This window comes from Jaculus jaculus (genome assembly GCF_020740685.1).
Source record: "Jaculus jaculus isolate mJacJac1 chromosome Y unlocalized genomic scaffold, mJacJac1.mat.Y.cur SUPER_Y_unloc_3, whole genome shotgun sequence".
NCBI lineage: Eukaryota > Metazoa > Chordata > Mammalia > Rodentia > Dipodidae > Jaculus > Jaculus jaculus.
The window spans coordinates 804,336-814,866 of NW_025423388.1; the positions used below are offsets into that span (position 1 = coordinate 804,336).

General features: G+C 38.1%; 1 non-coding gene across 1 annotated transcript; it reads right to left on the minus strand.

Moving 5' to 3' along the window:
- Window positions 1-1,805: 1,805 nt before the first annotated feature.
- Window positions 1,806-1,910, minus strand: LOC123457224. Its single transcript, XR_006634948.1, has one exon. It is a non-coding gene; the product is annotated as a U6 spliceosomal RNA (small nuclear RNA).
- Between the last annotated feature and the right edge of the window lie 8,621 nt (window positions 1,911-10,531).

Sequence of the window (10,531 nt, forward strand, 5' to 3'; positions counted from 1 at the left end):
TAATTATAAATATACCTAGGCCACACATGGCAAAGATAAGTCCCATTGAGATATTGTACATATGCTGTCCATGTGATGTCAGTATTCACAAGAGAATTAAAGTGTTTAATACTCATATTTTAGATTGTATTTTCTAATTACATTTATTAATTTAGCCTTCAATTCAAGAAACTCAGTGTCTATCCTGAACTAATTTCATGTTGTGTGAATTATAAATATTGCAATAGTACATTCTTTATTTCATGCTTTTGTATGAATAGTTTCTGTTTTACTGATTTCAAATGACTTCACATGTTATTTACATTGAACATTACAAGAGTTGTGAGGGCCATTTTCTACTTACATAGTCAATATCTCTATTTAGCACAGGTGTCTGTAAAATACAACAAAGATAGAATAAAATGATATTTCATTCTCTTAATATCCAAGATCTTTAATCATAACTAACTCTGAATGAGAAATGACTATCAGAAGATGCAGGGATTTCTTTAAACTTTAATCTTTATGTTTCCATGGTAGCACAAGAGTGATTCACCTGTCTTGGTGACATCCAGGATATTTTGATTTGACATTTTTTTCTCACTAGTCAGCTTGGCATACTCTTCTTGTGTCTCTTCACTTATAATGTGGCATTTCCCCTGCATTTCATGGGATGGAGATCAGAAAATATAACATTTAGAGTCCTTTCTAAACACAAAACCTATCCTAATTTGTAAAGTATGGATTGATCAAGCTTAATCTTCCAGTGGTATCTCACACCTTCTGTTCATTATCCCCTTCATGTTGGTAATGCTACCCAGCAAGGACAACTTTATGGGAGATTGATTCACACATTACGGATCATCTCATTTTTCTACACTTTGGAAAAATGACATGAAAGTAATTTCTTCTCTCATGTATGTTCTTCAAATGGAAAGGAATTCTGGATTGCACATATGGAATTTTATGATGATTAGATCTGAGTATATCTATTTTATCTTAGTCTGTGTTGTGGAATATAGTCTCTGTGCTTCTCGTATCAAAATATACAGAAAGGGAAATCACCAAAAGTGTTCATGTAGTCCATGAATTCTACTATAGTTTTTGTACGCAATATACCCTGATATTGTCACCCTCTTGTAAACATTGCTCCCCCTCCTCCCATATCTCCCTGTTCGCTGAATCTCTAATTCTTTATAAATCATTTCTAGTTATTGTGATGTCTCTATTTTCCCTCTTGTCTTCATTGTCAATAACAACAAACAAAAAGAATCAACAAAAGAGAGAATTACATATTTTTCATAAAGTTCTGGTATGGTTTCAAGACACATGGGAAGAGGCTAGATTGTGAAAAATAGGCATGCATACTCTCATCTCCAAAGTAAAGAGATGTATTTTCTCCAACACAGAATCAAATTGCATAACTTACACAATATTAGGAACACATCTTGAATTTCCCTTTCATTATAATAATAGTCAATTGTTAATATCATAGAAGTCGCTGAGACAAAATCCATTGAGAAGTAGTCCACCTTTGGGACTGAGAAGAAATATATGTTCAAGATCAGACAATACCATTTCTTCTACTTATTTGAGGTGCCTAAATTTTCTTTATTTAAAATATGGAACACTTGGGCTGGAAAGATGGCTTAGTGGTTAAGATGTTTGCCTCTAGAGCCAATGGACCGACCCTGCTTTGATTCCCCAGCACTCACATAAGCCAGAGGTATGCGCTGGCACGTGTGTCGGTGGTTTGTTTGCAGTGACTGGAGGCCCTGGGATGCCAATTCTCTCTTTACCTCTGTCTCAAATAAATAAAAATAAAACAAAATAGGGAAAACTTCAGGAAGTCGTTTGTCATCCCTGAACAGGGGCCATGTTTATGTAATCAGTATCATTCCAACTGTAGTAAAGGTACTACTGAAGTGAACAGTATTTTATTTTTGTCATTCCATTTTCAATGTAATCCTAAACCAAAACTGTGTCTCTAATTCAACACCCCCCAGATATCCTACCTACAAAAACATGAAACTGAATAATTATACTCATTGATTATTGTTATGATGTTAAGTCCCAGTTATTTTTTGCAGGTACATGAGCTACAGGTATTGGAGTGCCCATATTCTCTCTCTCTCTCTCTTTCTCAAATAAATTAAAAAAAATAAAAGTTTTAACTGCTGAGTTCCTAAGAACAGCAGTGATATAAATAAAGTTGGGATGAACTTATTTGAATATATTGTACTACGTTTACCATTTAAAAATTGTCTGAGTAGACCATGTGCTTCATATATTTTATATTTTTAATTTTCAGATAAGAATTTGATGACAGCATAGAAAATATATCCAGAAAATGCACATATGTCATTTCTTTGCCTGAAAAAAACCGACATTCATCCAAACATGTAAAATATAGTTGGACATTGGACACTTAAAAGTAATGTTATTTATATATTTGAGAGAAAGTGAATGAAAGAGACAGAAGGATGAAAGGGTGTGTGTGTGTGTGTGTGTGTGTGTGTGTGTGTGTGTGTGAGAGAGAGAGAGAGAGAGAGAGAGAGAGAGCGAAAGAGAGAGGGAGGGAGATTGAGAATGGACATTCCATAGCATCCAACAATTGCAAATGAACTCCAGATATATCCACAACTCTTTGAGTCTGACTTTAAATGGGCAATGGGCAATCAAATTTGGGTCCTTAGGCTTTGTAGGCAAGAGCCTTAACCGTTTAGCCATCTCTCCAACTCTACTTTAAAATATTTATTTATTTATTAGGCCAGATATAGTATTACACACCTTTAATCCCAGCAGTATTGAGGCAGTGGTAGGTGTAACACTGTGAGTTCAAAGCCACCATGAGAGTGCCTAGTAAATTCCAGGTCAGCCTGAGCTACAGTAAGATCCTACCTTAAAAAATCATTAATTTATTCATTTTCTTATTAATTTATTAATTTGAGAATGATAAAGTGAATAGGAAGCAGTTAGAGAAAATATGTTTGGGGAATGATTACTCTAAATATTGAAATTTTATACTAACCATTTAATTTCTAATGGTACATTTTCAATTTTCATTAAATTTGCAGTGATTTCATCATGTCCATAGATTTCCTACGAATTCTAATCAAGCACATCCCACAGCTTGAAAGCATGGAGGACATAAACCGCCATGTGTTCATCACATCCCATCCCATAGTGACAACGCTAGAATATGCTGTAAACCATAAATCCTGATGTCTCTGTATGAGTTTGCATTATGAGGACTTGCATTATGCTTTTGCAACTGAGTGAAAACAATCTTAGGTTTTATATCATATGATTTCCCCACTATAGTATAGTGCTACAACACCAATATCATTATCTATATTATCTATAACTTAAAGAATAATTGCCAATATTCATTAAAAACTGATATTTGTAAGGTCATAGTAGATTTAAAGGGCTCTAATATGGTTTGTATATCTGATAATAAATGTTTGTGCCTTTTGCCATAATAATTGTATAATCCCACATTGAGAACCTTGTGAGAAAAGGGTTTCCCCAAAATGTATGGGTAAAATACAACCTATTTTTTTCAGAGCATTTTGAAAGTAGGATTTGGAATAAGTAGCAGAATTTGTTGCTGACCTCAGAAATCCATTCATATGAAATTGAGAGCTAAATACCTCTTTTATAGTTTGTGAGAAGTTCCTCATGCCTTTACTTTCACGGTTTTAAGTGGTGTAAGTGTTTGTGCTAGTTTAGAGGTGAGCATTCTGACTTATCTAGAAAGACAATACCAGCAGATCTGAGTCATTATACTCACATTTGTGATGACCGACGTGACATAACCACACACTTGGGGAGCTAAGATATGAGTTATCAAACTTCCATCTGCCAGTGAGATTATCAACAGCAACACTTGATGGTTTAGCCCATATAAGTTGAGCTGGATGGCCTGGAAGAGTGAGGAACAATAAAACTCTCACATGGCAAGATGCTTCTGTCCAACACTGGCTCAGAGAAACAGATAGGTAAACAACATGACCATGAAGTTGGGGGCACTGTAGAGTTGGTTTCACACAGTCACCCTAAAATATCTCATACTCACTAGAATTACTGCCATGTAGATATATTAAATTCAGTGCTTTGAGTTTGCATTGGTGACACTCTCCATCTTGCCCATAGGGAAGTTATAAGAAATACATTATGCATCGATTAATATACAACATACTACTGAAAGGACCATAAAGAATTATATTCTAATAGTAAAACCATCCACAGGAAACGTTTTAAGGGCAAAATTCCTTTTATACTCTGTAATATAATGGGGGAGATTGCAAAAGAGGGCTTCAGAGAACATGAACAGAATCCAGATTTGGGTCTTGAGCTTCTCTTTGGCAACATGTTTAATGGTGTGGTTACTCATTGCTCACCAGGGGAGCCAGGGATTTAGTATGGCCTTGGAATAGTATGTGCCTGTGAGGTGCTGGAGGGACATGATGGCAGCTAGAGTTAGTATGCAGAGAAGGATGCTTAGAACCTAAATCCATTGTTGTATTTGAGTACAGAATTTACTGTGAGTGCTCTGGGGCTTCAATATTTGTGTAGTGCTAATACTGGGGCACTCTGGATTCATTCATGCAAGGGTAGATCCTGGACTGGCATGTTTTAGAGTTATTTGAAAACTGGCTCTGAGAATGACTCCTTGAGTTGTAGAACTAGAATTATAACTTGAACATTGCAGTTTTCTGGAAGCTAGATGAGCTATGAGAGAGGCATAGCTTCCTGGAATACTTTGACACATGACACTGGGGTCCGACTTTGTTCTAAAAATAGAAGAGGGTTAGGTGTGATGATGCACACTTCTACTCCCAGCAAAGAGGTGGAGTTAGGAAATCACTAACTTTGATACCATTCTGAGATTACATGGTGAATTCTAAGTCAGCACGGGCTAGAGTAAAACCTTATCTCAAAAGGAGAGTGAGGGAGAAAGAAGACGAGAATGGCAGAACCATGATTCCCAGCGTGCCATGCAAAGAGGCAAGATGGTCACTCCATGGGTGGGGAGATATTAGCCCTTTAATGGAGATGGTTGGGGAAAGACATTGGACCCTGTATTGGATGTTGATGCTGTGTGAGGTAGGTTAGTTCGGGAACAGTAGCAAAACTGAGGGTATCGAAGTTCATGTGTGGACATGGTGGGGGGATCAGAATGAAATCGAGTTATTTTCAGGGACAGAAGGCTCTGTATACATGTCAGTAGTGGGTCTCGGAGAGCTATCAAGAATCCTTGCAGGTATTGTAACTGACCCAATCTGCTATCACCAGGTCCACCAATATAACCAAGGACTGTAACTCTAACACTGCACAACAACAACCTGGATTCCAGTGTTGCCCATAGTTCCCTAGGCAAAATCATCACAATGCAGATTCCCCACCTCTGAGGATTAATGGAGGACTATCACATGGTGAAATTGAAAACCACCTTCATGAAGACACCCAGGTAGAGGGGCAGTTCCACCTCCAGGAGCTTCCCCCAGTGTGATTCCACTCCCCAAAACAGCTGGAGAAAAATTTATACAACTGAATGTCTTTATGATAGCAATGTAATTCTTGCTCATAAAGGATGCAGAAGAGTTAGGGATTTTCACCAGTTTTCACGGAGTAGCCTTATGCTTTAATGTCTCAGTAGCATTGCATTGTCTATGTGTAAATTGTTTACACTAATTTCCTCATTCTTTGATAAGTAGGTTGATTTCATGTACTAACTCTGGTATGAACATGTCTAAGAACAAGAGAGTTTCTTTGTGTCAACCACTAAATCCCCAAAACACGTATGTCCTCCAATAAAAACTCAGTTTGCACTACAAAACATTTCTCTATTTATGGCATGTGTGCGGAACTCATCAGTCCTCCTGAAGATTGACATTTTCTCAGGCCATCCTGACAGGCAAACAGGATGGATCTATGTTTGGGTATTATTTATACTTCTAACAAGATTGCTCTAAAGGAAAATACAAGGTGAGCAGGAAACCCAACTTCATGCCCATGAGGTGAGAAGCACAATCCCTATGTGATTTTACAAGAACAGCAACACAACCCATGGTGAATTCTCTTATAAAACACAAGAGATCTGCACTCCAATACAGTGCTTCTCTTTTACAAGATCTTTTGTAACTTTTCATTCCAAATTCAAGACTGCATAATAATATGCTGATATCTATTCCTGTATCACACCCAAATTATTCTTTTATCCCACAAAAGTCTATATATAATTTTAGCTAGGCATTAAACAATGAAATTTTCATCTCTTATACTCAGTTGTCTTTCATTTGTTATGTGCCTGATACAAGACTATATATCTTCCATAGGCTATGGAGAAGTTTTATCCGTACATTACAAATCCAGTTATCCATGCAGTTCATAGGATCCTATATTCACCTGTGATACATGTAAAAAAGTTAGTTTATATATGTAAAACAAATTAGAAAGCTATGACTAGACAGACATTCTGGTACAATTACCCGTCACCTGCTGTATAGAGTCAAACAAAGCCATTGCTCTGTGGGGACCATTCTTACACTTACTGCTAATGTTGTTTTTCAATGAAGGCAATTCTTATGTGTGCTGGTCAGAGTCTCCTGAGGCGATTTCTCAATGATAAAATTCCTACATTTACTGGACAGTGTATAGTAAAAGCCTTTCTCAACAAACACAGCATATACCCTGAGTACTGAGAGCCTACTAAGTCTCCATCTCAATGAGGACAACTCATCCAGCGGATACACAGAGAGTATTAAATGTATTTCGCAAAGAGGTCTGTTATTACACTTGCTTGTCAGATTATATATGGAGGCTAGTTCTCAATGAGTGAAATTTCTACAGTTGCTGTCCAGAGAATACGAAGGTAATTTTTCAATGATGGTCATTCATGCCCTTGCATGACACCATGTATTTGGATTGATTCATAACAAGAGAATTCCTACACTTGCTAGTTAGGTAATACCAAGGATGTTTCTCATTAAGGCAATTCCTGCTCTTAGTTTTCAGATTATGAAGGCTATTTTTCAATGATGTTACATTATCAGTTTTCAGATCAAATTCTAGTACGTCTTTTATACAATTAAGTCCATTGCTATACATGGTGATCAGAGGTTATAATGGCTATTCCTCAGTGTGTGCAATTCTTGCATTTGGTGGTCAGAGGCTTGTCAAGCCATGCTTCAGGACTCACATTTTCTTCAGTTGTAGATAAGTGTACTAAGCCTATTTCTCAAGGAGTTACAATTGAACAATTGATGGTAAGAGTATAGTAAGACTATTAGAAAACCACAGAAATTTCTAATTCTCCTTATCCAAGTCTACAAATCTGTATCTCAACAAAGGTAAATGCTATCCTTGGTTTGCATGGCAATACTCAAATAATTGTAAAAAACAATTATGATTTATGTGCAACGAGAGAGAATGAGAGATAGAGAGAAAGAAAAAGGGATGTGCCAGGGCTTCTTTCTCCTGCAAATGTCCTCTAGATGCAGGGACCACTTTGTTCATCTGTCTTTATATGAGTACAGATGAATTAGATTAAGGCTATCAAGCTTTCAAGGAAGCATCTAAACTTTGAACACACAACAATTACTTTAGCCCAACTGTGTTCATTTTTTTAAAAAAAATAAACTGATATCTGTAATTGAATAAACATTATCAGTCCACTTGTAATGCAATTATCACTCTCTCACTTCTGGCTCTACCCGTGGGTTAATGTCTCTATTTTCAATCAACTCTTCCAGACACAAAATGGCCTGGATATCCTTGATCTAGCAGTGGCTGGCAGTACCTATGAGGATCATCATAATAGGATGAAAAGATGATGACATCAAAATAAAAGAGAGACTGTTTGAGCAGGTGAAAAGATATGATGGAGAGTGGAATTTTTAAGGGGAAAGTGACAGGGGTGGGAATTATCATGCGTTTTTGTCCATAATTATGGAAGATGTCAATAACAGAATAAAAAAAAGATGTCTCCATTTCTTGGGAAATAAATTGGCTATCAGGTCATGTTTGTTTCTGTTGTGGTGCACAGCCTTACCCTTATATGGGAATGATCTGTCCTGAGAGTTTTGGCTGCGTTTACAATCCAAGGCAAGTACAGATTTAATAGCAGCTCACGTGTGTGCTTTAATGTGCTTATATACAGGGGAGATTAGGTAACCCAAACAGAGGAGACAAAATTGCAGAATTCCATACTGTCTATGGGCACTGCGTTTTCTAGGTATATATTATAATAGGCCCTAAGTGACCCAAATGATAGCTCAATTCTGTTAGCAAAGACAGTATCTATGTCTTTATTATAGTAGGACTGAAATCTCATTGAAATTGGGTGGTTTAAATTTGCTATCAATAATAACAAAGGAGGGAGGGAAGGGCAAGGGAAGGGGTGGGAAACACAAATCTAGATGCAAACGGCAATGGTACCATAAAATTCTACCTTCTAAAAGGCAGGCCAAATGGCTGAACCTTCACCAGGCCCTTAGAAGGAACACCTGAGAGACAAGACACTGGAGAGGGTATGATGAAGACTGACCTTAATCTTTTACAGCTTCTCTCTCTCTTCTGTCTAACTCTTTAATATTAGTTATCTTTTTCTTCCTTGCCTTAGTGGGTACTGATCTGTAACTCCTAGTATCAGCATGTGGCTATCATCCACAATGAACTTTTGATCAAAGAGACCTACAAGGTTTCCTAAAAGGAAGACAGATTTCTCTAAGAGTACTTGATGAAAGGTTAGTGATAAGACATTACTGCTGAAGACACCTTATGCGTTTGACACATAAAATGGGATGGCATGGCTGGAAGCTGGAAAGAGTCAGTCCCCAGACAGTCAGCGCATCTAGTGCCAGAAGGTGCTACATGGGTGACTGGGGGAAATGACCAATATCTTTCCAAGCAACTCATGGTCTAACCTACTTAGCAGCAAATAACCTGTCATGATGCTCACAGAAGTGCAGTTGCCAGGCACAGCCATGGTGGGAAACCAACTACTCTTGATTTGGCTAACTGATCCCCTCAGTGGTACAGGACACATAGCTGGAACTGGGAAACAAGTCAGAACCATATGCAAACATAAGCCCACTCTCCATTATCAAGCTACCACTAATAGTGAGCTACAGGAGGGCCTACACCTATTAAATTCTCTATTAAAAAAAAAAGTAAGGGTTATCTCATTTGTCTGGTGCTAACTTACTCTCCGTTGGAGAATCTGCTTCTCTTTTTCAGATAGACGCAGATCCTAAGGAGAGAACCATCCCGTCATACCTCCCACAGGCCCCGGTGAAACAAAGAACAATGGGCAAAACAAGCAAGGCTGCTGTTTTCTTGGGGAACTGGGTACGAGCACAAGGGTGAAGGAGATCAACACAGAGAAAAATCAACTCCTACCAAATCAGATATCCAGAGACCCTGAGGCCACCAACACCTCATCACTGAAGCAGACCAAAAATGAACCCAACATGGCTCAGGGAAATTTTGCGGAAGAGGGGGCGGAAAGTATGTCAGAGCCAAATGTTGGATCTTGGTATGCAGAGACGTTTATCCTACCCATAACTGTGAGATAACTCCAGAATGCAAGACCCATATACCTCAACAAGGAGGGGCCAGGGGGAGGGGGTAGGGTATGGATGACCCTAACAATGGTACCAAATTTACTGTATTCACTGAGTTCAAAACTAATTAATAAAAAAAAATTGGAAAGAAAATAGTAAATGAATGTCTCCATAACTGTGTATTTTGCCTGAATTTATAAATTTATATATTTAATGCATATTATCTACACTCTGTGTGTTTCAGAATCAGTTCTTTATTTTTTCACAGGAATACATCTATCTTAATTTTTAATATTTATTATTATTTCATTAACAATACCAACATAGTTTATAAGGATACATTATGTGTTGGTACCCTCTTTTCCCTCATCCTTGCCCACATTCCATTGGGGACTATCCTCATTGGGGTTGTACATATTACCTAACGGTTTGTGCTATATGCATTGTGGGAGCAGCCGTCAGTTTTTTTGGGGGGTGGGAGTGCCTCTGGGCATGATGTCTCAACCTGTATAATTTTTTTTTAAATTTTTTTTTGTTGTTCATTTATTATTTATTTATTTGAGAGCGACAGACACAGAGAGAAAGACAGATAGAGGGAGAGAGAGAGAATGGGCGCGCCAGGGCTTCTGCAAAATTCCCTGAGTCATGGTGGGCGAGTTTTAAGTCTACTTTAGTGGTGAGCTCTTAGGAGCCTCTGTATCTCTGATCTGGTAGATGTTGAGTATCCTCAGAGTCTGCCTTCTACACACTGGTGCTGATTATCAGGCTCAGCATGGGAGCAGTACTCTTGCTTATCTTCCCAGTTACTCTGTGATTTCAGCTGTTGGTAGCCTGAAGTGTGAGGGGTACTTTATCTCCTGAGGACTCTACTCTGCGTGCACACCCTGTGGCACTGAGTATCCTGGAATTGGGGTCACTGGGACCCTTCAATCAGGAGGGTGGAGCAAGGGGCCTGCTTCAGCAACATGCTTGCAGGATCC